Here is a 27608-nt window from a genome sequence, read left to right as displayed (position 1 = left end):
TGTCACTAACGTTGGACCAAGCCACTATTAGCCAAGTTAGTTGTCACGTTAATTACATTAACGTGGAAGAAAGAAATGATGAGCCAACGTTAGTGACACTCACCTTTGTCACTAACGTTGGAGATGGCAATCACCACCACGTTAGTGGCCACGTTAATACAATTAACATGAGGCACTAACATGAGAAGGGGCGTTTGGAGCATTAGTGACAAAGGTAAGTGTCACTAACGCTCTCGAAGCTGAGGCATGCCCACGTTAAGGGTCACGTTAGCTACACTAACGTGGACTCTAACGTAGGAAGGAAGGGCAACAAGCAAACGTTATTGGAAAAGGTGAATGCCAATAACGTTTGCGAAGAACCAAGAGGCAACGTTAGTGGTCACGTTAGTGCCACTAACGTTGAAGTTAACGTGGACCATCTTTGGTTAGGAACGTTAGTGAAAAAGGTGATCGTCACTAACGTTCTCGAACCCACATTCTCACTTAACGTTAACACCATTAACGTCCTAACTAACGTCCATGCCTAACTCACACTTTCTCTGCAAGCAAAGCTGAGCCCACTGAAGACTACAACTACTTCAACTAAAGATCCAAAGGCCCATATCCAAGACTTGAAGAGCCAACTAAAAGATAAGAAAAGTAGTATATATAGGAGTAGTTTTGAACTAGTATGGGAGCTTTTGGGGGCATTAGGAGAACTACTCTCTGTATAATTTTACTTTCTCTGCAACTTCTAGTTTTACTTTTAAAATGTATTTTCCATCTTTGCTTTCCATTCCCAGAGCTATGAACAACTAAACCCCTTTTATTGGGTTAGGGAGCTTTGTTGTAATTTGATGGATCAATAATAGTTTTCATTATTCTTCTTCTTTCTTTTCTCTTAATTTTACTAGAAAGATTTCAATCTTTATCCAATTGGGTAGTTGTCTTGGAAAAGAAGCTATTCATACTTGGATCTCTTCGGAACCTTGGAAGAGGAATAAAGAGATCATGCTAGAAATGCTTTCTCATGTTGGACCAAATTGGGGTTTGGACGGATATAGTGACATATAATTCACCTAATACTTTAATTTGGAAATACATGTGGTATAATCAGTGACCATACTTCATCTCTTCTCATGAGCAATTAGACCAAGGAATTGGCTATTGATCAAGATTTGAGAGATTGAATTACCAAAGAATTGGAATTCAATCACTTAAGATTGCCAAGGAGATCAATAAATGCATTGATTGAGGAAGAGATGAAAATGAACTTGATCCGGAGAATACAACATCTCCTGAGCCCAATGAACTCCCCATTTCTGATCTTACCCATTCTCTTTACTTTCTGCCATTTACTTTTATGTTCATCTTCCCCATTCCTCATTTAAGATTCTGCAATTTACTTTCCGTCATTTACATTCAGTTCTTTATTTCTAGCAATTATATTTTCTGCCATTTACTTTTTCGCCATTTAATTTCCTGAAATTCTCAAATCAAATTCTGCGTAGCTCAACTAGAACATTCCTCTGATTAAAGTTGCTTGACCAATCAATCCCTGTGGGATTCGACCTCACTCTATTGTGAGTTTTTACTTGACGAAAATTCGGTATACTTGCAGACAGAAAATTGTTGACAGACAAGTTTCCGTGCATCAAGTTTATGGCGCCGTTGCCGGGGATTGATTTTGTATCAACAATGATTAAATTGGTGGATAAATAGATTGAGCATTTTTCTTTTGTTTGATTTAATTTCTGTTTGATTGATTTACTTTCAGTTTCAGTTATTTTCTTCCCTTTACCCCTACCCGTTTGTGGTGTTCTCTTATTTGTTACAATTCAGTTCACTAACCCACTAATTGTTTGATATATTGCATCACTCACACTAACAGCATTTTTAATAAGAATACTCTCTATCTCCCTTTTGCTTTGGCCTTGTTGGTTGTATGACAAGTAGAAGAAGTGGGGCTTTAACTTCTTTTGATTCTGAACCTGAGAGGTCCTTCCTTAGATTAAGGAGGGAAACAAGAGGAAAGAGAGTTGTTGGTGCTGAGGAAGAGGAAGAGTACTTTGAACCAGACATGGATAAGAATATGGAGAATCATCATGAAGAAGAAGCTCACAACCATGGCAGAGAAGATCCAGTGCATCATGCTGAGCAAGAGAGAAGAGTTCTGGGATCTTACATAAATCCAAACCCAGGAAACTGTGGAAGTAGCATCCAAAAGCCAACCATACATGCCAATAACTTTGAACTAAAGCCACAGCTCATCACCATTGTTCAGAAGAACTGTTCATTCGGAGGAAGTGTCCAAGAAGACCCCAATCAACATCTAACCACATTCCTAAGGATATGTGATACTGTGAAGTCTAACGGTGTTCATCCCAACACCTATAGACTGCTTCTGTTTCCTTTCTCACTCAAGGACAAAGCATCTAAATGGCTAGAATCCTTCCCGAAGGAGAGTTTAACAACCTGGAAAGATGTGGTGAACAAATTCTTGGCGAGATTCTATCATCCTCAAAGAATCAACAGGTTGAGAGCTGAGGTACAAACCTTCAGGCAACAAGATGGTGAGACTCTATATGAAGCATGGGAGAGGTTTAAGGACTTGACAAGAAGGTGCCCGCAAAACATGTTCAATGAATGGGTGCAGTTACACATTTTCTATGAGGGTCTTTCTTACGAATCAAAGAAGGCAGTAGACCACTCATCTAGGGGATCTCTGAACAAGAAGAAGACCATTGAAGAAGCCATAGATGTCATTGAGACTATAGCAAAGAGTGACTACTTCTATGCCTCTGAAAGAGGCAACACTAGAGGAATAATGGATCTAAACAACGTGGATGCATTGCTGGCCTAGAACAGGATGATTACCAAGCAGTTGGCCGACCTTACCAAGAAGATGGAGAGGAACCAAGTAGCAGCAATCACCACCTCATCAGCAGCTCAAGAAGGAGTGAATGCAGAGGTAGAGGGTGATCAGGAACAAGCCAACTACATTGGAAACTCACCTAGGCAAAACCATGATCCGTACTCCAAAACTTATAATCCTGGTTGGAGGAACCACCCAAACTTTAGGTGGGAAAATCAACAAGATCAAGGACAAGATCAAAGACGTCACAACCCCAACAACAGTGCAGTTCACCAACACTCCACACAGAGATCATATCAGCACCCACCTAACAACACCTCTCAACATCCATATCGAAACCAAAATAGCCCTCCTCATCCTTCTAATCTCAACTCACCATCATCCGAAGATAGACTCTCAAGGATCGAAACTCTACTTGAACCTATATGCAAAGAAGTTCAAGACAGTAAAATGTTCCGAGAGGAAGTGCGGTCCAATATGCAGAATCAAGATGCTGCCATCAAGAAACTTGAGACTCAAATTGGCTACTTATTCAAGCAAGTTCCCAGCCATAATCTGTGCAGCAATACTTTTTCAAACCTAAGGGAGGAATGCCAGGCCATCACCCTCAAAAGTGGGAAGGAATTGAAGGAAACTCCCAAGAAACCACAAGAAAAGAACTCAAATGAAGGGAAAGAGGAACGAGATGAAGTCCAAATTTCCACTCCCAATTCACAGCAAAAAGGAGAAATGGTGAAGCGAGACGTTCTAAAAGCTCCATACCCTCAGCAATTGAAAAAGAAGGGGGATGACAACCAATTCCCAATATTTTTGGAAATCTTCAAGAAACTACAGATTAACATACCTTTTGCTGAAGCAACAGAGTAAATGCCGCTCTATGCCAAGTTCTTGAAGGAATTAATGACCAAGAAGAGAAGTTGGAAGAGCAACGAAATTGTGATACTAACCAAAGAATGTAGTGCCATCATTCAGCACAAACTACCCCAGAAATTGAAGGATCCTGGAAGCTTCCAGATTTCTTGTATTATAGGAGAAATCACAGTGGAAAAGGCTCTATGTGACTTAGGAGCCAGTATAAATCTGATGTCCGTAGCTATGATGAGAAAAATGAGGATTGAGGAGGCCAAGCCAACAAAAATGGCCCTACAACTGGCAGACCGATCATTCAAGTTTCCTCGTGGCATAGTAGAAGACTTGCTGGTGAAGGTAGGAGATTTTATCTTCCTAACAGACTTTGTAGTGTTGGACATGAAGGAGGAAGCCAAGGCCTCCATCATCCTGGGAAGACCATTCTTGGCCACTGCTGAAGCTATCATTGATGTCCAAAAAGGTGAACTTATCCTGAGATTACACAATGAGAAGATGACATCCAATGTGTTCAAGGCCATGAGCTACCCACAAGAACCATTGGGAGAATGTATGAGGCTGGATTCACTGGAAGATAGAGTACAAGAGATTTTTGAAGAAGAAGAACTTGAAGGGTTAACAGAAGAGGAATCAGCATCTAGCGAAGAGGCTGTAATAGCGGAGATTCATGTTCAGGGTGCACCAGAGGAGGAGAATGAAAGAAAAGAAGCACCCAAACTCGAACTCAAAGCACTGCCACCCACTCTCAAGTATGCATATTTAGGAGAGAATAAAAGTTACCCAGTGATCATAAACTCAGCCCTCAGCCAAGATCAAGAGGATGAATTACTCCAAGTATTACAAAAGCATAAGGATGCTATTGGATGGACCCTCCCTGACTTGAAGGGAATCAGTTCGGCCATATGCATGCATAAGATACTACTGGAAGATGATGCCAAACCATCCATCCAGTCCCAAAGGAGGCTAAATCCAGTCATGAAAGAAGTGGTACAGAAGGAAGTCATGAAGCTTTGGCAAGGAGGGGTGATCTACCCAATTTCGAATAGCCCATGGGTCAGCCCCGTCCAAGTGGTCCCCAAGAAAGGAGGAATCACTGTAGTACCCAATGAGAGGAACGAACTCATTCCTACAAGGACCGTCACAGGATGGCAGGTGTGCATAGACTACAGAAAACTCAATGAAGCTACAAGAAAAGATCATTTCTCCCTTCCTTTCATGGATCAAATGCTGGAAAGACTTGCAGGACATGCATATTACTGTTTTCTCGATGGTTATTCAGGATATAACCAAATAGTGGTTGATCCGAGAGACTAAGAGAAAACCTCATTCACTTGCCCATATGGAGTGTTTGCCTACAGGCGCATGCCATTTGGGCTATGTAATGCACCTGCAACTTTCCAATGCTACATGCTCTCCATTTTCTCAGACATGATAGAGAAATTCATTGAAGTCTTTATGGATGACTTTTTAGTATTTAGAGATTCCTTTCTTAATTGCCTAAATCACCTGGCCCTGGTATTAAAAAGATGTCAAGAGATAAACTTGGTCTTGAACTGGGAGAAATGTCACTTTATGGTGACAGGAGGAATAGTTCTTGGCCATAAGGTTTCTAACCAAGGCATTGAGGTAGACAGAGCTAAGGTGGAACTCATTGAAAAATTACCCCCACCAAGTGATGTCAAGGCAATTAGGAGCTTTTTAGGGTATGCTGGCTTTTACAGAAGGTTTATTAAAGATTTTTCAAGGATAGCCAAGCCCTTAAGCAATCTCCTTGTATCTGATACACCATTTGTCTTTGATGAAAAATGCATGCTAGCATTCGAAAACTTGAAAAAGAGGTTGTCCTCTGCCTCTATCATTTCTCCACCTGATTGAAACTTACCATTCGAACTGATGTGTGATGCATCTGATTTTGTAGTTGGGGCAGTGTTAGGACAGAGGAAAGATAACTTGGTCCATGTGATATACTATGCCAGCAAAGTCCTCAATGACACTCAAAGAAATTATACCACTACTGAAAAGGAGTTGCTGGCAATAGTTTTTGCATTTGACAAGTTTATATCATACCTCATTGGTGCCAAAGTGATCATTTTCACAGATCACACAGCACTTAAATATTTGTTTGCCAAGCAAGAATCAAAACCAAGACTAATAAGATGGATCTTGTTGTTGCAGGAATTCAATATTGAAATTAGAGACAAGAAAGGAGTGGAGAACAAAGTAGCAGATCACCTATCCAGAATCCCTTATGATAAAGAAGGAACACATGATACAAGTGTAAATGAGTTCTTCCCAGATGAGCAGTTGATGACAGTTCACAGAGCACCCTGGTTTGCAGATATTGCCAATTTCAAGGCAACTGGGGCTTTACCTCCAGAAATCAACAAACATAAAAAAAAAAGCTCATCAATGACACGAAGTATTTTGTTTAGGATGAACCATACCTATTCAAGAAGTGTTTAGATGGAATCCTTAGAAGATGTGTTTCAGAAGAAGAGGGAAGAGAGGTCTTATGGAACTGCCATGGCTCGTGCTATGGAGGCCACTTTGGAGGGGAAAGAACTGCAGTCAAGGTGTTACAAAGCGGATTTTTTTGGCCCACCCTTTTCAAGGATGCCAAGGAAGTAGCAAAGAACTGCAATGAATGCCAAAGAGCTGGAAACCTACCCAAAAGAAATGTGATGCCATAGAATTTTATCTTAGAGCTAGAACTATTTGATGTATGGGGAATCAATTTCATGGGACCATTTCCAACCTCATATTCAAACAAGTATATCCTAGTAGCAGTGGATTACATTTCCAATTGGGTAGAGGCCATTGCAACCCCAACAAATGATAACAAGGTGGTCATGAACTTCCTCAGAAAGAATATCTTTAGCCGGTTCGGAGTCCCACGAGTGCTCATCAGTGATGGAGGAAGCCATTTTTGTAACAGACCACGAGAAGCTCTTCTCCTACGATACGGGGTAAAGCACAAGGTTGCCACACCTTACCACCCCAAACAAGTGGACAAACCGAGATATCTAACAGAGAGTTAAAAAGGATTCTGGAAAAGACTATAGGAGCATCAAGAAAAGACTGGTCGAAGAAGCTAGATGATGCTCTTTGGGCATACAAAACGGCATTCAAAATACCAATCGGGATGTCCCCATATCAACTGGTGTACGAAAAGGCCTGTCATTTAACATTGGAGCTTGAACACAAATCCCTCTGGGCTCTCAAGCTACTAAATTTTGATAGCTTTGCTGCTGGTGAAAAAAGAGTCTTGCAGCTGCAGGAAATGGAGGAGTTTAGATCTCAAGCCTATGAAAATGCCAAGATCTATAAAAAAAAGGCAAAGAGAAGACATGACCTCAATCTGACACCCAGGAGCTTCGAAAAAGGACAGCAAGTGCTCCTCTACAACTCCAAATTGAGAATTTTCCCTGGAAAACTCAAATCAAGGTGGTCTGGACCCTTTCTTGTCACAAAGGTCTCGCCGTATGGACACATAAAAATCATGGAGGAAAGCTCAAGGAGGACTTTCACTGTGAATGGACAAAGGCTCAAGCATTACATGGACAACATGGGGGAAAGCCCCAAAGTGAAATATCATCTCAACTGATGGAGAAACCGTCGAGCTAGCGACGCTAAAAGAGCGCTTCATTGGGAGGCAACCCAACCTAAGGTAGTTTCCTTTTCATGATTATTTCAATAAAAGTTACAAGTAGTTTGCCCTGTATTGCGAGAAGCTAAGTTTGGTGTTGCACACCAAAACAATCCAAGAGTGAATGTGTAATTCTAAGTTTGGTGTTCCACCAAAGATTTCAGTTAGAATCACACTACACCTCTTCAAGAGCAGATTGCTAGCCCCAACAAATCAGGGAAACCACTTGACAAGAGTTTAGTTTCTAGTTCATAGTCATTTTAGTAATAAAAGTACATAAGGCTCTCTGCATGTATTCAATCTGTTGCATTAGGCAAGGAACTAAGTTTGGTGTTCACACACCAAATCAGGTTCAGAAATTCACAAGCATACATGCATGCTAACTATTTCTCAAGTGCTTTGGGAACAAGCAACTTCCAATAACTTTGCAGGAATTAAATCAAATCTTCGGGAAAAATGGTGCACCATCATCCAAGGAGGCAAAGAAGGATGCAAAAGCTATGGATGATGACAACAAAGGGATGGCTAGAAGTCACCACCAAAAGGTTGTATTGTTACTTGATTCCATATGCTTGGAAATGCTCAAATTGGAAGTCTGAATGTATCCTTGATTATTAGTTACTCTTTAGTTTACATCACTAAGATTTAATGTTCGTTTTTCCCCGCCTTTGTCATATGTGTGCTGTTTCAAGTTACCTGCTGCATTTTCACCTTGCTTACTTGTATGCTTGTCCTTTAAGTCAAATAAAAAAAGATGTTATGAAAGACCAGAGTGATGTTCAGTTGTGGAGTAAGTTCTTAAGCTTATGGTGTAGTAATTACTTAGCTAAGTTGGTTCACCAACAAGGTAGGAAGGCAATTATCTGTCCTGAATCATATGCTTGAAACACACCCCATGAGATTAGCTAAATAACAAGATCCTAATAAGAAAAAGGGAAAGAAAAATGAAAGTTGAGAGATAAAGAAAAAGAATAAGAAATAAGGCTAGGCACCAAGGGTTGAATCATGGGGCATGTGTCTGTGGTGCTCCTATGTAAAGGATATGCTTGGATGAATAAGCTCTCAGGGGTGCCTTCTCACTTGGTAACTTGGGTTAACTAACCCGGGATTATCAACTGAAAGTCCACTATCAAGAGTAACCTTTGCAACAGAACACTTAGTAACCCAAAGAGGTGCTGGACACCAAGGTCTCAAGAAGGAAAATAACAAACCATGTTCCTGTGGTGTGTATGTATGGGGGAAAGAGACTTGAGGGAGTAAGTCCTTAGGAGTGTCTTAACACCCAGCACCTTGGACCAACTGGTTCGGGAGTGCTAGCTGAAAGCTTATCTTAAAGAGTCACCCTCTCACAAAGCACCTAGTCTAAGAACACAATTAAACCTTGAAAAGACAAAGGGATCAATGAATAAAAGTCTCATAGGGTGCAATCAAGTAAGTATTCCAGGGCATGATAAAGGTCTGAAAGCCAGTAAAGGAATGAACCTAAGTTGCTATGCATGAAACCCCATAAAACCAAGGATATGACTTCCATAATAATGACTCATTTCTCTTGTCATTTCATTCATCATTCTCATGTTTCAGTACTTGCTTAGGGACAAGCAAGCTTTAAGTTTGGTGTTGTGATGCCAGAGCATTTTGGCCAGTTTCACTAACCTTTTCTTTACTGTTTTAGGGTAGTTTCATGCATTTTCTTAGTTAATAAGCAAGTTTTGGGTAGATAATCACTTACATCTTGATTCAAGCAAACATTGTGAATTTTATATGAGTTTATGAGAATTATGCATGAATTGAATGATAAAATGGATGATGCATGATCTCATGAGTTAGAACCTAGCTTTGATGCACTTTACTTGCTTGATTTCAGGACAAAGGAAGCAAGGAAGATGCCACGTTAATAGCCATGTTAGTCTAACTAACGTGACCATTAACGTAGAATGGGAACTAGCTTGCAACGTTAATGAGAAAAGTGATCACTAATAACGCCTTCGTGAGCCATCATAGCCCACGTTAGTTGCCACGTTAACTACATTAACGTGGAAGCTAACGTGGAGGAGAAGTAAAGCTCCAATGTTAGTGGTAAAAGTGAATACCACTAACGTTGGAAAAAGGGGCATACTTAGCCACGTTAAGAGTCACGTTAATTACATTAACGTGAACTCTAACGTGGAAGGAACAAAGAAGTGCCAACGTTAGTGACACTCACCTTTGTCACTAACGTTGGACCAAGCCACTATTAGCCACGTTAATTACATTAATGTGGAAGCTAACGTGGAAGAAAGAAATGATAAGCCAACGTTAGTGACACTCACCTTTGTCACTAATGTTGGAGATGGCAATCACCACCATATTAGTGGCCACGTTAATACAATTAACGTGAGGCACTAACGTGAAAAGGGGCGTTTGGAGCATTAGTGACAAAGGTAAGTGTCACTAACGCTCTCGAAGCTGAGGCATGCCCACGTTAAGGGTCATGTTAGCTACACTAACGTGGACTCTAACGTAGGGAGGAAGGGCAACAAGCAAACGCTATTGGAAAAGGTGAATGCCAATAACGTTTGTGAAGGACCAAGAGGCAACGTTAGTGGTCACGTTAGTGCCACTAACGTTGAAGTTAACGTGGACCATCTTGGGTTAGGAACGTTAGTGAAAAAGGTGATCGTCACTAACATTCTCGAACCCACATTCTCACTTAACGTTAACACCACTAACGTCCTAACTAACGTCCATGCCTAACTCACACTTTCTCTGCAAGCAAAGCTGAGCCCACTGAAGACTGCAACTGCTTCAACTAAAGATCCAAAGGCCCATATCCAAGACTTGAAGAGCCAACTAGAAGATTAGAAGAGTAGTATGTATAGGAGTAGTTTTAAACTAGTAAGGGAGCTTTTGGGGGCATTGGGAGAACTACTCTCTGTATAATTTTACTTTCTCTGCAACTTCTAGTTTTACTTTTAGAATGTATTTTCCATCTTTTCTTTCCATTCCCAGAGCTATGAACAACTAAACCCCTTTCATTGGGTTAGGGAGCTCTGTTGTAATTTGATGGATCAATAATAGTTTTCATTATTCTTCTTCTTTCTTTTCTCTTGATTTTACTAGAAAGCTTTAAATCTTCATCCAATTGGGTAGTTATCTTGGAAAAGAAGCTATTCATACTTGGATCTCTTCGGAACCTTGGAAGAGGAATGAAGAGATCATGCTAGAAATGCTTTCTCATATTGGACCAAATTGGGGTTTGGACGGATATAGTGACATATAATTCTCCCAATACTTTGATTTGGAAATACATGTGGTATAATCAGTGACCATACTTCATCTCTTCTCATGAGCAATTAGACCAAGGAATTGGCTATTGATCAAGATTTGTGAGATTGAATTACCAAGGAATTGGAATTCAATCACTTAACATTGCCAAGGAGATCAATGAATGCATTGATTGAGGAAGAGATGAAAATGAACTTGATCCGGAGAATACAACATCTCCAGAGCCCAATGAACTCCCCATTTCTGATCTTACCCATTCTCTTTACTTTCTACCATTTACTTTTATGTTCATCTTCCCCATTCTCCATTTAAGATTCTGCAATTTACTTTCCGTCATTTACATTCAGTTCTTTATTTCCAGCAATTACATTTTCTTCCATTTACTTTTCCGCCATTTAATTTCCTGAAATTCTCAAATCAAATTCTGCTTAGCTCAACAAGAACATTCCTCTGATTAAAGTTGCTTGACCAATCAATCCCTGTGGGATTCGACCTCACTCTATTGTGAGTATTTACTTGACGACAATTTGGTATACTTGCCGAGGGAAAAATTGTTGAGAGACAAGTTTCCGTGTATCACATATCCTCAAAGGTTCAACAGAGATCTTAAAGACCAACAGTTCCCCAAGTTCCTAGAAGTGTTTAAGAAGCTAGGGATCAACATCCCACTTGCTAAAGCTCTGGAACAAATGCCTCTATATGTAAAATTCCTCAAAGAGCTCATTGATGATTGTAAAATTCCTCTATATGTAAAATGCCTCTATATGTAAAATCCCTCAATCCAATCTTTGCCTCCTAAACCTGAAATCACTTAACAAACATATCAAGGCATCTAATGGAATCAAGGTGAATTAAATTTAGTTATTTTAAGACCTAAAAAGCATGTTTTCACTCTTAAGCACAATTAAAGGAGAAGTTATAAAACCATGCTATTTCATTGGATAAATGTGGGAGAAGGCGATAAAATCCTCTAAATTTAACACAAGATAAACCCTCCAAATGGGGTTTATCACTCATCAACATGAAAAGGAGCTGGAATGAAAAAGAAATAGTGATCCTGACACAAGAATGCAGTGCAATGATCCAATAAGGCATCCCACTAATGCTTAAAGACCCTGGGAGCTTCTTCTTACCTTGTACCCTTGGTGACACAATCATTGACAAGACACTGTGTGATTTAGGATCCAGTATTAACCTCATGCCTCTGTCCATGATGAGAAGGCTATCTATAGACAAAGTGAAGCCTACACAGATGTCATTGGAGCTAGTGGATAGATCTCTGGTAACTCCTAAGGGGGTGATTGAAAATCTCTCGGTCAGAGTAGAAAAATTCATATTTCCAGTAGACTTTGTAATCCTGGACTTAGAAGAAGAGGGGAATAATTCTATCATATTGGAAAGACCTTTCCTGGCCACAGCAAGGGCCATCATTGATGTGGAATAAGGAGAAATGACCTTGAGGGTAAATGATGAGAAGATCACCTTAAATGTCTTCCAGGAAGTATAGCATACTGTTGAAGAAACAAGCTGCATGAGAATTGAAGAAGAAGAGCTACAGTGGAAAGAAAAAACCAATGAATAGCTCATCAGCTCACTTGTGAAGCAAGAGATGGAAGGTAGAGAAGGAAAAGAGGGTAAAGAACATGAGAAGGCTGAAAAGAGAAAGCAGGAAGGGATTGAAGATTTGATGTATGGGAAGGAAGTTCCTGACATTAAATCCGATGTAAAGACAGAAGAGCCACCAAAGAAAGGAAAGAAGAACAAGAAAAGAGCTCCAAAAGGGTAGAAGAACAAAAGGATACCAACTGAAGGATTCTCAAAAGGGGACAGAGTAAGATTGATCTACCAACAGTTGGAAACAGATCCACAAACTAATGATTACTACACCATCAACAAGATACTCTCACTGGAGCATGTAGAGATGACCATCAACGTACAGGCAGAAGGCTCACAGTGAGAGGAGACAAATTGAGGCACCACAATCATCAACCACCCTAACAAGGGACCAATGTCAAGCTAGTGACAATAAAAGAGCGCTCCATGGGAGGCAGCCCATGATTTAATATTCTTGCTGTTATTTTAATTTCAATAATTAATGGTTATTCTAGCATAAATTTGAGCTCTCATGAGTGGATTTGATAATTGCACACATCATTTTGAGGCATATGCTTGACTCCTAAGTTTGGTGTGCCTAAAGGCACTTTAAAATAGCTTTTCAAGCATGATTGATCATAGAACCATTCTAGGATATATACTCATTTTTTCTGTTTAAGTATATAGCCAAACATTAACTTTGGTGTCTGTATATGCTATGAATTTCAAGAAAGTCATCTTTTACTCAAAGGCTCAAATTCATGAATAGATAAACCATACATTGCATCATTTTACGAGTTTATGGTAGCATGGTAGCAAATAAAATGTTCCTCATAATAAATATACTAATTATGATAGATATTCATTGGATTTTATATAGATCGCTTAGAAGAAAACAAGTTTGGTGTTCACCAAAATTTTGTTCAATTTCTAAGGGGCATGGTTGGTTATTCACACATAATGAACACATAGCAACGTTTTCCTTTTGTACATATACTACATCACCGTATGTAATTTAAAGTTTAAGCTTACTAATTGTTTGGTTCATGTGGATAGGAATGGTGAAATTTGAAGAAAAGGACAACGGGCATGCACGGTTATCACAAGATGGAAAAGGGAGTCACATGTGCTTAGGAAAGTGTGCTCTCTTGGAAACAAAATTTGCATGGCCTAGGAGGCCGAACCACATGCAACCAATGGAGGAACAATCCTTGTCTTCACTCATTTTCACATGCAGGCCGTCCATTTCATGGATCTTCAACAATGATTTGCTCAATCCTCACCATTCCTTGTCACATGACCGAACCAATGCTTCTCTCCAACAATGCCTTCTGAAACGAGCCAATTTCCAATACGTCATGATCGTACCAAAAGTAAGGCGTTACTGACCTGTTTTCCTTATTAACTATTTACTATTAAGCCTTTAGTTCGATATCGCGATTCAATTTTAGTAAAAATACCAGAAATTTTTTTTATTAATTAAAATCATATAGTAAACATCACCAAGTAATAATAATCACATAATTATTAATAATAGTAATATTATACAAAAGAATTTAAAAAAAATTCAGGTACAACAAATATCCCTCTGCATAAAATAAAAACTAAAGCTACAAAGGCGAGGGAATTCTATGAAAGAAACTCAAGTCATAAACTTAACTCGTAAATAAATGCTAGAATCGCCCGCAGCTTCAAACTGAATCTTCGTACCTGTGTCACTGAAAGGGTGGAAGATTTTGGGGTGAGAACAAACCACACGTTCTCAGTAGGGAATGGGAATGCCGTAAAAGTAATGATTAACATGCAAATAATTAACTTTGCTTAATAAACCATCTTTGTTAAATCCCTTGAAATACTTTTTAATCTTACTTTAGATAAATAATTACTTTCTTTGAATCTCTAAACCCAAAACAGATCTTAATCGCAAAACTTGTCATATTAAATATCTTTCAGCCACATAATTGATTCTCAGTCATAACGACAGATATTAATCATCTCTTTCCATTCACAAACTACTAGCACAAGTAAGAAACTCAATTCAACACGCAAAGGAATCACAATAAGACAAACAGCACAAAAAAAGTAATACAGGCAAACACAACTAAATGTAAATGCACAACCAATATGATGCTTGTCTATCTTAAGCAGGCCATGAGCTCACATGTCGGTTTACACCCTACAGCCCGACATTACCTAGGAACAAGTCCCAGATATGGCTTCCCTTTGTGTCCTTAGTGCATATGTGTCGGTGGTAAGAATACCACTCCTTCGTGACTACCGGCAGTCGGCGCAAAGCCCGACCCCATAATATACGCACAAGGGGAAACAGTGATCCTCAGTTCGTGGGCGCCCCCGAGATCATTTCACAAACAAAACAGAGATCTTCAGTTCGTGGGTTATACCCGAGATCAATACACAATAACATAGCGATCTTCAGTTCGTGGGTTATACCCGAGTTCAATAAACAGCAAACATTGATCTTCAGTTCATGGGCTATACCCGAGATCAACATACAACAATTCATGGGTTATTCCCGTAATCAATGATTATCAGTCCGTGGGTTTTTCCCGCATATAAAACAAATAACAATCTATAGGTTTTTCCCGAGATCAATGATCATTCAGTTTGTGGGTACTTCCCTAATTTTACCAATTATCAATTCATGGATTTTCCCCGTAGTTAAACAACTAACAGTTCGTGGGGTTTTCTCGTATTTTATCACTTTTCATTTTCCTTTCTAAAACTCAACAATCCATATATCAGTTCTCCATTCTCTTTTCCCTTTGAATCCTTAACGTATTTTCTTAAACCTTTCTTAACTTTCTCAAGCATTCGTTCGCAAAAATCTCAATCATCAATTCAGTTCATAATCTCTGATTTAGCAACCTTGAGTCAAGGCAACTTTAAAACTATTTTTCAGTTTAGTCCTCTATCAAAAGACTCAAGAAAATCATTTATTTTAATTTCATTAAACACCTTTCAAAACATAGCCTCTCATTAGAAGTAATCAAATAAAACTTAAATAATCATTTTTCAAATCCAAATCTTCTAAAATAACTTTTCAAATAAAACCTCAAATTTTATAAAATTTCGGCAGCACCTCCCCTAAAACTCGGACTTAGCCACCCTTACGGGTTCCCTCTTTCTCAACAAGTCTCCCCCTTTCTTCAACAACTACAAAATAAGAGGTTCTCAAATCAGTCAGAAAATTCACAATTTACAATAGCCAACAGTTCGGTCATAACCCACAATTCCCACATAACCCATCAATTCAACTTTCACCTCATCAATTCGTAACTAACTTTCACTTATCATAGGATTCTTTCAAAATTAAACTCAATAGACTAGTATTCCAAGAAACTTGGTGTTGAGGTAATTTGGTCACAATAAAAACTTGTACCATCTCTCTTATAATTCTGTTATTGTTTCCTAAGAAAATGCAGAAAAACAGCAGCAAGTAGTAAGTTTGATAAATTCCTTAAAAATCCAGTTTTCACCCAATGCCTTTCAAAATTCACGACCTCAAACAAGACTCTTTCAGCTTTTTATTGAATCCAATTCCAGATTAATACCATGTCATATGAAAAAGTTATGAAGTGAGAAACACAGCCAGGCCTTTTAGAATTCGGTTTCTAAAATCCAGTGAGTTATCCATACTCTTTTCAACATATCTACTTGGTTAAATAGGATGTTGACATGAAATTTAAAATGAAGATTGTGGACACAGGAAGCTTGAAAATGCCGTTAGTTTCAGCTCAAATACTTACCAGAATTGAAAGTTAAGTGAGTTGGAAGTTGGTGCTTCTGCAGTAAAGAAACAGAATTTTCTGCAGAAACCATCAATCTTCAAAAATTCATTTCTCCCAAAATACTCATCAATAAATTCTGAATTTTTTATGAGATGCTCAAAACACAGTAAAGTTTCATGCAAAAATAGTTTCATTCAAGTATATGACCTGGGATGCTCCCAGAAATTGATTCTTTCTACTGTCATGTATGCAGAAATTCTGCCTTAAGCATTTTCAACAACCTTACTTATCAAAAACCACATTTGAACTTATAACCCTTCCAAAATCACACGTTTAACCTCTTTCCAGTTATTCAAAATTGTCTTCATTGCCAACACAGCCCAAGAACCCAGAATCAATAATTCACACGATGTCAAGTACTTAAGCATCATCAAACCTTTTCTTTTCTACACTATGCCAAGCATAATTTTCCATATACACTCATCATCATTCAAACACACAATAACTCATCAATTCACACCATCAAGCTCAGCAACAAAAGTAACACCATTTATCATATCCCTTACAACATTCAGTACGCACAATCATCAAATCAATCACCAACTACAGTTATAATTCAACTCAATTCCATCCACATCAGAGAAAATAATATCAATTACAACTTCAAACACTCACAACAAAGCCGAAAGACATTCACAGCCTTAACCTGAATTCAATAATCCAATTGAAGCACTAAAACATCATCAAACTTATTCCAAATTTCACAACCTCAAACCAAGCTTATTTCTATCAATTAGTCTCTCTTAACAACAAAACTAATTACATTCACAGCAAAAATCAAAACTCAATTCATCAGTTATCCATACCACAGCTTTTCAATATTAACTCGGCATATTTCAATTTAATAAACTATACTAAATTAATCATTATTCACAACAGCATCTAAATTCAATCACAGCTCAGAATAATCACAACAACCAACTAATTCCACATGCATTTCAAGTCATTCATGTTAATTAAGAAATTCTTAACCTTTGTTAACCATTTGCACTTATCCAATAACTTTGTAGGCATTCTAAATTAAAAACGTTAAATCCCCTACCTCAGTTAGTCGAAACCCACAAAATTAAACGTGACTCCAATTTCGTTCTAACTCGCATCAGCAACAACAGCAGCAATAACAGTTTCCTGATAGCATCAACAGTATCCCCTATGATAGTTCTAGCAATAAACAGGGAAAATAGAGTAGCAGCACTGAACAAAAACATAGGTTTCCTTAGTTAGAACAGGTGAAAAACATAGGAATAGAATAGAAGCAGAGTAAGGATTAAAGCTCACGGTCTCAAAAATGGAGGAATTGGGACCAAATCAATAGCTTTAATGGCAGCTCTGATTGCAGCAGAGGCTCCGGCAGCTGCGAGAACCAGGACCAGAAGCAGATCCGAGCAAGCCTCCCTTCCAAACCTCCAGAAGCAACACCAGTTCCAACAAGGCTCTACGGTGGTAGCGGCCGACTTCAGTGCTGGCGACGCCGGGCAGAATTGTGACGGTAAAAGCTCGGCGTGGTGGCTAGTCTTCAGCAGCGGTGGTGACAGCAACGATCCCAGTTCCTCCTCTTCGTGTTCTTCTCTTCCTCGAGTTCTCTCTCCTCAGATCCACTCTCCTCCATGGCGAACCAACGGCGGTAGCAACGAAACCCCAGCGGTGACGAAGGCAAGGCGGCGGCGCAAGCAGCAACGCCTCCCTCTCTCACTCGTGATGGCAGCGCGGACTCCATGGGACTGCGATAGGCATGAACAACTTCCTCCTTCAACGGCGACGGCGCACAAACGACGGCTCTGGCAAGGTGGCTGGACGGCTTTCTCTCTCCGCGGTTCCATTTCCGACGACAGCTCAGCAGCAATGACCGGTGGTGACACACGTCGGAGGTGGCGACTGCGTCAGACTCGATCTCCTTTCTCTGCACTCTCCGTTCTCTCTGTTTCTCATTTCTCCAGTGTTTGTGCGTCTATGCTGCTAAGTTTGGGGGAAGGGGGTTTCGGCGGCTGTGAGGGTTATAGGAGATTAGGGTTTCTGTTTTCTCAATTTGGGAATTTGGGAATTTAGGGTTAGGAATTAGGATTTTATAAAAGAATAATGGATAGCTATGAATAGATATTTTGATAAAATCGGAAGGTAGAGTAATTTTAAAATCAAATATACTTTATTAAAAATATTTAGGAACATTATTTATCAACATATTGCTAAGTTTAATCAATTATTTCTAATTTACATTATAAAATAAACAAGTTAATTATATTTTGTAAAGTACAATTTAAATTCAAATATCAATTTTCTAGATTAGATCATACAAATCTCTATTATTTTTCTATCTCTAAAACTTTAATTTCAATTTATAAAATAATTAATTATAATAAAAATTGTACATAAATATTAATTGACCTAAACTTAAAGTATTTATAAATATCAATCTAATTATTTCTAATAAAATAATTTTTAGGAGTTCAAATTAATAACATAATTCATTCAAAATAGAATTTATTTAAATTAAATTATACAATTATTCTAATTTTTCAATTATCAAACTTATAGTTTCAATTATACCAAATATCCAATAAAGATTATATAAAAATTCTAATTAATTTAAACTTCAATTATCATGAAAATGTATTTAATTATCTTTAGTAAAATAATTTTCTTAAAATAAAATTATCAACAAATAAAATAAATCACAAATAACTATTTATTTGATTTTCAAAAACTAGGGTTGTTACATTCTACCCACCTTATAAAAATTTTCGCCCTCGAAAATTGCTAGAATAAAATAAGTTCAAACTTAAATCAAAGAAAACAGAATATATGAACAGAAACATAGGCATTATCAGGGATGAATATTCAAAGAGTCAGATTCATAGGCAAGCAAAGGTATACAAGAATGACAGAGTATGGTTGGGAACAATCAAACTAGAGAAAAAGATGGCAATGAAAGCAACGAAGAAAAAGATGACACGAGTTCATGTGGCACGAATAAAGATTATACGTCGAATTGAAGCTAACTTCATAACCTCTAACGCTCCCAAACCCTGTGAATCGCATTACCTATTACTTCTATTTCGTCTATGATAACCTGTTAGTGTTGCCATGTACATAAATCATTAGTATTAAGTTGGCCAGACCTAATACCATGAAATATGAAATGGTAAACTAACAGCGTTAATCATCAGACAGTCATGCAAATAAAACACAAACTCTTGTTACAAGAACAAGTCACAAAGGATGACAGACACTCAGAGTATGCAATGAAGCATAGTCAGTCCATTCCCAAGGCTCTAACAGGAACGAACTGTTCTGATACCATATTGTAACGACCCAACTTTCAATACGTCATGATCGTACCAAAAGTAAGGCGTTACTGACCTGTTTTCCTTATTAACTATTTACTATTAAGCCTTTAGTTTGATATCGCGATTCAATTTTAGTAAAAATACCAGAATTTTTTTTTTTAAAAATTAAAATCATATAGCAAACATCACCAAGTAATAATAATCACATAATTATTAATAATAGTAATATTATACAAAAGAATTTAAATAAAATTCAGGTACAACTCCTATCCCTCTGCATAAAATAAAAACTAAAGCTACAAAGGCGAGGGAATTCTATGAAAGAAACTCAAGTCATAAACTTAACTCGTAAATAAATGCTAGAATTGCCCGCAACTTCAAACTGAATCTTCGTACCTGTGTCACTGAAAATGTGGAAGATTTTGGGGTGAGAACAAACCACACGTTCTCAGTAGGGAATGGGAATGCCGTAAAAGTAATGATTAACATGCAAATAATTAACTTTGCTTAATAAACCATCTTTGTTAAATCCCTTGAAATACTTTTTAATCTTACTTTAGATAAATAATTACTTTCTTTAAATCTCTAAACCCAAAAAAAGATCTCCATCGCAAAACTTGTCATATTAAATATCTTTCAGCCACATAATTGATTCTCAGTCATAATGACAGATATTAATCATCTCTTTCCATTCACAAACTACTAGCACAAGTAAGAAACTCAATTCAACACGCAAAGGAATCACAATAAGACAAACAGCACAAAAAAAAAAGTAATACAGGCAAACACAACCAAATGTAAATGCACAACCAATATGATGCATGTCTATCTTTAGCAGGCCATGAGCTCACGTGTTGGTTTACACCCTGCAGCCCGACATTACCTAGGAACAAGTCCCAGATATGGCTTTCCTTTGTGTCCTTAGTGCATATCTGTCGGAGGTAAGAATACCACTCCTTCGTGACTACCGGCAGTCGGCGCAAAGCCCGACCCCATAATATACGCACAAGGGGAAACAGTGATCCTCAGTTCGTGGGCGTCCCCGAGATCATTTCACAAACAAAACAGAGATCTTCAGTCCGTGGGTTATACCCGAGATCAATACACAATAACATAGCGATCTTCAGTTCGTGGGTTATACCCGAGATCAATACACAGCAATCATTAATCTTCAGTTCATGGGCTATACCCGAGATCAACATACAACAATTCATGGGTTATTCCCGTAATCAATGATTATCAGTCCGTGGGTTTTTCCCGCATATAAAACAAATAACAATCTATAGGTTTTTTCCGAGATCAATGATCATTCTGTTCGTGGGTACTTCCCTAATTTTACCAATTATCAATTCATGGATTTTCCCCGTAGTTAAACAACTAAGAGTTCATGAGGTTTTCCCGTATTTTATCACTTTTCATTTTCCTTTCTAAAACTCAACAATCCATATATCAGTTCCCCATTCTCTTTTCCCTTTGAATCCTTAACATATTTTCTTAAACCTTTCTTAACTTTCTCAAGCATTCGTTCGCAAAAATCTCAATCATCAATTCAGTTCATAATCTCTGCTTTAGCAACCTTGAGTCAAGCCAACTTTAAAACTATTTTTCAGTTTAGTCCTCTATCAAAAGACTCAAGAAAATTATTTATTTTAATTTCATTAAACACCTTTCAAAACATAGCCTCTCATTAGAAGTAATCAAATAAAACTTAAATAATCATTTTTCAAATCCAAATCTTCTAAAATAACTTTTCAAATAAAACCTCAAATTTTATAAAATTTCGACAACACCTCCCCTAATACTCGGACTTAGCCACCCTTACGGGTTCCCTCTTTCTCAACAAGTCTCCCCCTTTCTTCAACAACTACAAAATAAGAGGTTCTCAAATCAGTCAGAAAATTCACAATTTACAATAGCCAACAGTTCGGTCATAACCCACAATTCCCACATAACCCATCAATTCAACTTTCACCTCATCAATTCGTAACTAACTTTCACTTATCATAGGATTCTTTCAAAATTAAACTCAATAGACTAGTATTCCAAGAAACTTGGTGTTGAGGTAATTTGGTCACAATAAAAACTTGTACCATCTCTCTTATAATTCTGTTATTGTTTCCTAAGAAAATGCAGAAAAACAGCAGCAAGTAGTAAGTTTGATAAATTCCTTAAAAATCCAGTTTTCACCCAATGCCTTTCAAAATTCACGACCTCAAACAAGACTCTTTCAGCTTTTTATTGAATCCAATTCCAGATTAATACCATGTCATATGAAAAAGTTATGAAGTGAGAAACACAGCCAGGCCTTTTAGAATTCGGTTTCTAAAATCCAGTGAGTTATCCATACTCTTTTCAACATATCTACTTGGTTAAATAGGATGTTGACATGAAATTTAAAATGAAGATTGTGGACACAGGAAGCTTGAAAATGCCGTTAGTTTCAGCTCAAATACTTACCAGAATTGAAAGTTAAGTGAGTTGGAAGTTGGTGCTTCTGCAGTAAAGAAACAGAATTTTCTGCAGAAACCATCAATCTTCAAAAATTCATTTCTCCCAAAATACTCATCAATAAATTCTGAATTTTTTATGAGATGCTCAAAACACGGTAAAGTTTCATGCAAAAATAGTTTCATTCAAGTATATGACCTGGGATGCTCCCAGAAATTGATTCTTTCTACTGTCATGTATGCAGAAATTCTGCCTTAAGCATTTTCAACAACCTTACTTATCAAAAACCACATTTGAACTTATAACCCTTCCAAAATCACACGTTTAAGCTCTTTCCAGTTATTCAAAATTGTCTTCATTGCCAACACAGCCCAAGAACCCAGAATCAATAATTCACACGATGTCAAGTACTTAAGTATCATCAAACCTTTTCTTTTCTACACTATGCCAAGCATAATTTTCCATATACACTCATCATCATTCAAACACACAATAACTCATCAATTCACATCAGCAAGCTCAGCAACAAAAGTAACACCATTTATTCTATCCCTTACAACATTCAGTACGCACAATCATCAAATCAATCACCAACTACAGTTATAATTCAACTCAATTCCATCCACATCAGAGAAAACAATATCAATTACAACTTCAAACACTCACAACAAAGCCCAAAGACATTCGCAGCCTTAACCTGAATTCAATAATCCAATTGAAGCACTAAAACATCATCAAACTTATTTCAAATTTCACAACCTCAAACCAAGCTTATTTCTATCAATTAGTCTCTCATAACAACAAAACTAATTACATTCACAGCAATAATCAAAACTCAATTCATCAGTTATCCATACCACAGCTTTTCAATAATTAACTCGGCATATTTCAATTTAATAAACTATACTAAATTAATCATTATTCACAACAGCATCTAAATTCAATCACAGCTCAGAATAATCACAACAACCAACTAATTCCACATGCATTTCAAGTCATTCATGTTAATTAAGAAATTCTTAACCTTTGTTAACCATTTGCACTCATCCAATAACTTTGTAGGCATTCTAAATTAAAAACGTTAAATCTCCTACCTCAGTTAGTCGAAACCCACAAAATTAAACGTGACTCCAATTTCGTTCTAACTCGCATCAGCAACAACAGCAGCTCTAACAGTTTAACAGTATCCCCTATGATAGTTCTAGCAGTAAACAGGGAAAATAGAGTAGCAGCACTGAACAAAAACATAGGTTTCCTTAGTTAGAACAGGTGAAAGACATAGGAATAGGATAGAAGCAGAGCAAGGATTAAAGCTCACGGTCTCAAAAATGGAGGAATTGGGACCAAATCAATAGCTTTAATGGCAGCGCTGATGGCAGCAGAGGCTCCGGCAGCTGCGAGAACCAGGACCAGAAGCAGATCCGAGCAAGCCTCCCTTCCAAACCTCCAGAAGCAACACCAGTTCCAACAAGGCTCGACGGTGGTAGTGGCCGACTTCAGTGCTGGCGACGCCGGGTAGAATGGTGACGGTAAAATCTCGGGGCGGGGGCTAGTCTTCAGCAGCGGTGGTGACAACAACGATCCCAGTTCCTCCTCTTCGTGTTCTTCTCTTCCTCGAGTTCTCTCTCCTCAGATCCACTCTCCTCCATGGTGAACCAACGGCGGTAGCAACGAAACCCCAGCGGTGACGGAGGCAAGGCGGCGGCGCAAGCAGCAACGCCTCCCTCTCTCACTCGTGATGGCAGCGCGGACTCCATGGGACTGCGATAGGCATGAACAGCTTCCTCCTTCAACGGCGACGGCGCACAAACGACGGCTCTGGCAAGGTGGCTGGATGGCTCTCTCTCTCCGCGGTTCCATTTCCGACGACAGCTCAGCAGCAATGACCGATGGTGACACACGACGGAGGTGGCGACTGCGTCAGACTCCATCTCCTTTCTCTGCACTCTCCGTTCTCTCTGTTTCTCGTTTCTCCAGTGTTTGTGCGTCTAAGCTGCTAAGTTTGGGGGAAGGGGGTTTCGGCGGCTGTCAGGGTTAGAGGAGATTAGGGTTTCTGTTTTCTCAATTTGGAAATTTGGGAATTTAGGGTTAGGAATTAGGATTTTATAAAAGAATAATGGATAGCTATGAATAGATATTTTGATAAAATCGGAAGGTAGAGTAATTTTAAAATTAAATATACTTTATTAAAAATATTTAGGAACATTATTTATCAACATATTACTAAGTTCAATTAATTATTTCTAATTTACATTATAAAATAAACAAGTTAATTATATTTTGTAAAGTACAATTTAAATTCAAATATCAATTTTCCAGATTAGATCATACAAATCTCTATTATTTTTCTATCTCTAAAACTTTAATTTCAATTTATAAAATAATTGATTATAATAAAAATGGTACATAAATATTAATTGACCTAAACTTAAAGTATTTATAAATATCAATCTAATCATTTCTAATAAAATAATTTTTAGGAATTCAAATTAATAACATAATTCATTCAAAATAGAATTTATTTAAATTAAATTATACAATTATTCTAATTTTTCAATTATCAAACTTATAGTTTCAATTATACCAAATATCCAATAAAGATTATATAAAAATTCTAATTAATTTAAACTTCAATTATCATGAAAATGTATTTAATTATCTTTTGTAAAATAATTTTTTTAAAATAAAATTATCAACAAATAAAATAAATCACAAATAACTATTTATTTGATTTTCAAAAACTAGGGTTGTTACACCTTCCCTTCTATAAATTGGCAGCAACATTCCTTAAGCCACACACCTTTGCTTTCTTCGTATAAGTCCCCTACAAAGTTTACATTATTCTTCTCTTACCTAAAGACACCACACAACACCTTACCTCCCCTTTCTTCCATCACTACCGTGCCTTAACCGAAGCCTATCTTCTCTTCTTCTTTCTTTCCTTCCTAACTCATGGCTTCATCAAGTTCCAAAAGAAGGAAAGGAAAGGAACCAGTTGTAGCCGAACCACCAACCTATGATACCAAGAAATTTAAGTCTCAATTCCATGAATCAAGGTATTATAGGCTAATAGAATCAAAGAAAGTCATTCCAGAGACGGGGTTCAGACTGAAAGATGGAGAATATCCCATTATGAGAAGAATAGAGGCAAAGAGGAGATGGGAACTTTTGTGTGAACCTCTCACAGACATCAGTACAGTCATGATAAGGGAATTTTATGCAAATACTGTGAGGACAAGCAAGGACAACCCTCCCTATAAGAGCTACGTTAGAGGGGTTGAGGTAGATTTCAGCCCACCATCCATTATGAGAGTCCTACAGATAAGGGTGATATTATATGGAGAACCCAGCTTTGAGGAAAGACTGCAGGTTGAGAATGACCCTGATGAGATATTAAATGGGTTATGTTTTGAACGCAAGGATTGGGAAAGGGACTCAAAGGGAGCTCCAAGCCACTTGAAAAGAATAGATCTCATACCAGAAGCCAAAGGTTGATATGAGATAGTGAGAAGATCCATCTTCCCTACTACAAATACATCTGAGGTCACAATCAAGAGAACAATCCTGACATATTGCATACTTAGGGGAGGAGAAGTAAATGTCCCGCAGCTTATTGCAGATAGCATTCAAGAAATAGCTGAGGATACTGGTAAATCAAGTAGACTTGGTCACCCAAGCACTATTCTGAGGCTATGCAAAAAAGCAGGAGTACTCTTTGAGGATGAAAATACTGAGAAGGTAAAAGGAAGCAGAGGGATCACTAAGAAAAGCATGGAGGGTGTCGCTGATGACACTGACAATCAGCAAGAGAGAAGAGCTCAAGGAAGAAGGAGAAGACCACAAGTAGAGGGGGAACAAGCTCCTGGTGCAATGGACCTGAGCCAAATGCAAAGAGCCATTGAAGAAATATCTCAACAATACATGAGAGCACAGTAGCAACAACAGGAGCAATACTTGAGGCAACAAGAGCAGTATTTGAAGGATCGTGAGCAACAACAGCATTGGCAGTAGCAAATGATGGAGAAGCAAGAAAATTTCCATTTCTAAATATTGGAGCAACAAAGAGAGTTTCAGGCAAAAATTCTTGAGGGGCAAGGGGAACAATCAGCAAACTTTCAAGAATCATTCAATAGATTGTCCCTACGACAGTCCAAGTATGGGGAGTACACAAAAAATTTCTACCAATGGAAGAATATCTATCATACAATTGGAGAGCATAGGAACTTGGACAGAATGGAGTATGATATAGCAACTCAAGCAAAGTTGGACTATGTAGTCCATAGCATGCCAGCATTGAACCAACAGATCAAGCCATTTGAGCAATGCCAAGAATTGGTAGACCATCAGAGAGCACTAGCCAATAAAAATACATCACACATGCAACAAGGATTGAAGGATGCTGGGCTTTGGGGTCAGGTAGACCAAATTTGGGATCGAAGGTGCCCTGTTGAAGAACCCCAAGAAAGAAAGAAGAACTCAAAGAGGAAGGGAGAATCCAGCAAAATGAAAGAGCACGACAACTAGAGGTGGTGGAGTCCCTTTTATAATTTTAATTAAATAAGGATGATGCATATCAGAAACATGATATGCCTCCAAATATTTTATATTCTGCACTTTCATATCTTGAGTAGTTTTCTTGTTAGGATTTGCATTATGCTTGTTATCACTCATCTATCTTAAACTCATGTTTTGTTTCCCTTTTGCACAATTAAGAGAAAAATGTTTGAAATAGAAAGTGATTGTTCAATGTGGTAGGAATTAGAATGAAGTTTGTGGTGGTAATTGCTTGATTAAGATGATAAGCTCAATAATAAAAGCTGCATAATAGAACGTTCTTTGTAGTGTTAACCTGGTTGCTGTCATTAAACCTTTTATTAATGAAATTCCCTGGAAAATGAAGCAAAGTAAGAAAGAAAAAGAAAAGAAAAGCCAAGAATTGGCAAAGAAACAAATAATAAGGCTAGACACCAATAGCTTGGACCTTAGGACATATGTCTGTGATGCTTTTTGTACTAGGATATGCTTGGATAATTAAGTTTTGAGGAGTCCTTTAAAACTTGGTAACTTGGATTAACTAATCCGGGATTACCAACCGAAAGTCCATCATCAAGAGCAAGCTAGCTACAAAGCATTTTAGTGATCGAAAGAGATGCTGGGCATCAATGTTCCTAAGAAGATTTGTGAGCCAAGTGTCTGTAGTGAAGAAGTGTTGAGCAAAATTGAGCCAAAAGGCTGCTGCAACACTTGACACTGAGTTATCATTGAGAAATAAGCTTTCTAAGCAAAAGAAAGAAGGAAAAACCAAAAAGGGATCAATCAAAAAGCAAGGCATTGTGACAGCAACTCTAGTGAATCCTCCAAGAAACATTTCTTATCTATCAGCAAAGAATAAGTGAGCTGCATCTTGTCTGCATAAAACCCCTTGGTCTCAATTCTATTATCTGCTAAATAAGGATATATATGCTTCTCTGTTTCATTTCATTTCTTCTCATGTTTAGTGCTTGCTTGGAAACAAGTAAGGTTTAAGTTTGGTGTTGTGATGACAAGTCATCTTATGTTAATTTTACAAGCATTTTTCATTAGTTTCATTAGGTTTTATGCACTTTCTTGCACAATAAGTAAGTAATTGGAGTGGATTTTCATGATTATGTTGAACCAATCAAATATCATTTATTTTACACAAAATCATAGGTTTTATGCTAGAATTAATTGATTTTATAAATGATGCAAAGATCTAGTAATTTTGGTGGGACTTTGATTAGTTGTTTGGTTGCTTGTAGGTGAAGAAATGATGAAAAAAAGGAAAGAAGAATTTTGGAGCACGCTTTGGACCTTAGGCCACG

The 27608-nt window shown here is 37.8% G+C and overlaps 1 long non-coding RNA gene and 1 other non-coding gene across 2 annotated transcripts; both read right to left on the bottom strand.

Moving 5' to 3' along the window:
- Positions 1–2512: 2512 nt before the first annotated feature.
- On the bottom strand, positions 2513–2616 carry LOC112780352 (small nucleolar RNA R71). The gene has a single exon (XR_003191195.1). It is a non-coding gene; the product is annotated as a small nucleolar RNA R71 (small nucleolar RNA).
- A 16698-nt stretch (positions 2617–19314) lies between these two features.
- LOC112779619 (uncharacterized) lies at positions 19315–23821 on the bottom strand. Its single transcript, XR_011877822.1, has 3 exons — positions 23084–23821; positions 22860–22999; positions 19315–21181 (listed from the first exon to the last, which is right to left on the bottom strand). It is a non-coding gene; the product is annotated as an uncharacterized lncRNA (long non-coding RNA).
- Between the last annotated feature and the right edge of the window lie 3787 nt (positions 23822–27608).

Source organism: Arachis hypogaea, chromosome 19 (genome assembly GCF_003086295.3).
Source record: "Arachis hypogaea cultivar Tifrunner chromosome 19, arahy.Tifrunner.gnm2.J5K5, whole genome shotgun sequence".
In the NCBI taxonomy this organism is placed as follows: Eukaryota; Viridiplantae; Streptophyta; class Magnoliopsida; order Fabales; family Fabaceae; genus Arachis; species Arachis hypogaea.
The sequence above is the reverse complement of the archived record's forward strand: the minus strand, read 5'-3'. Positions and strand labels throughout refer to the sequence as shown.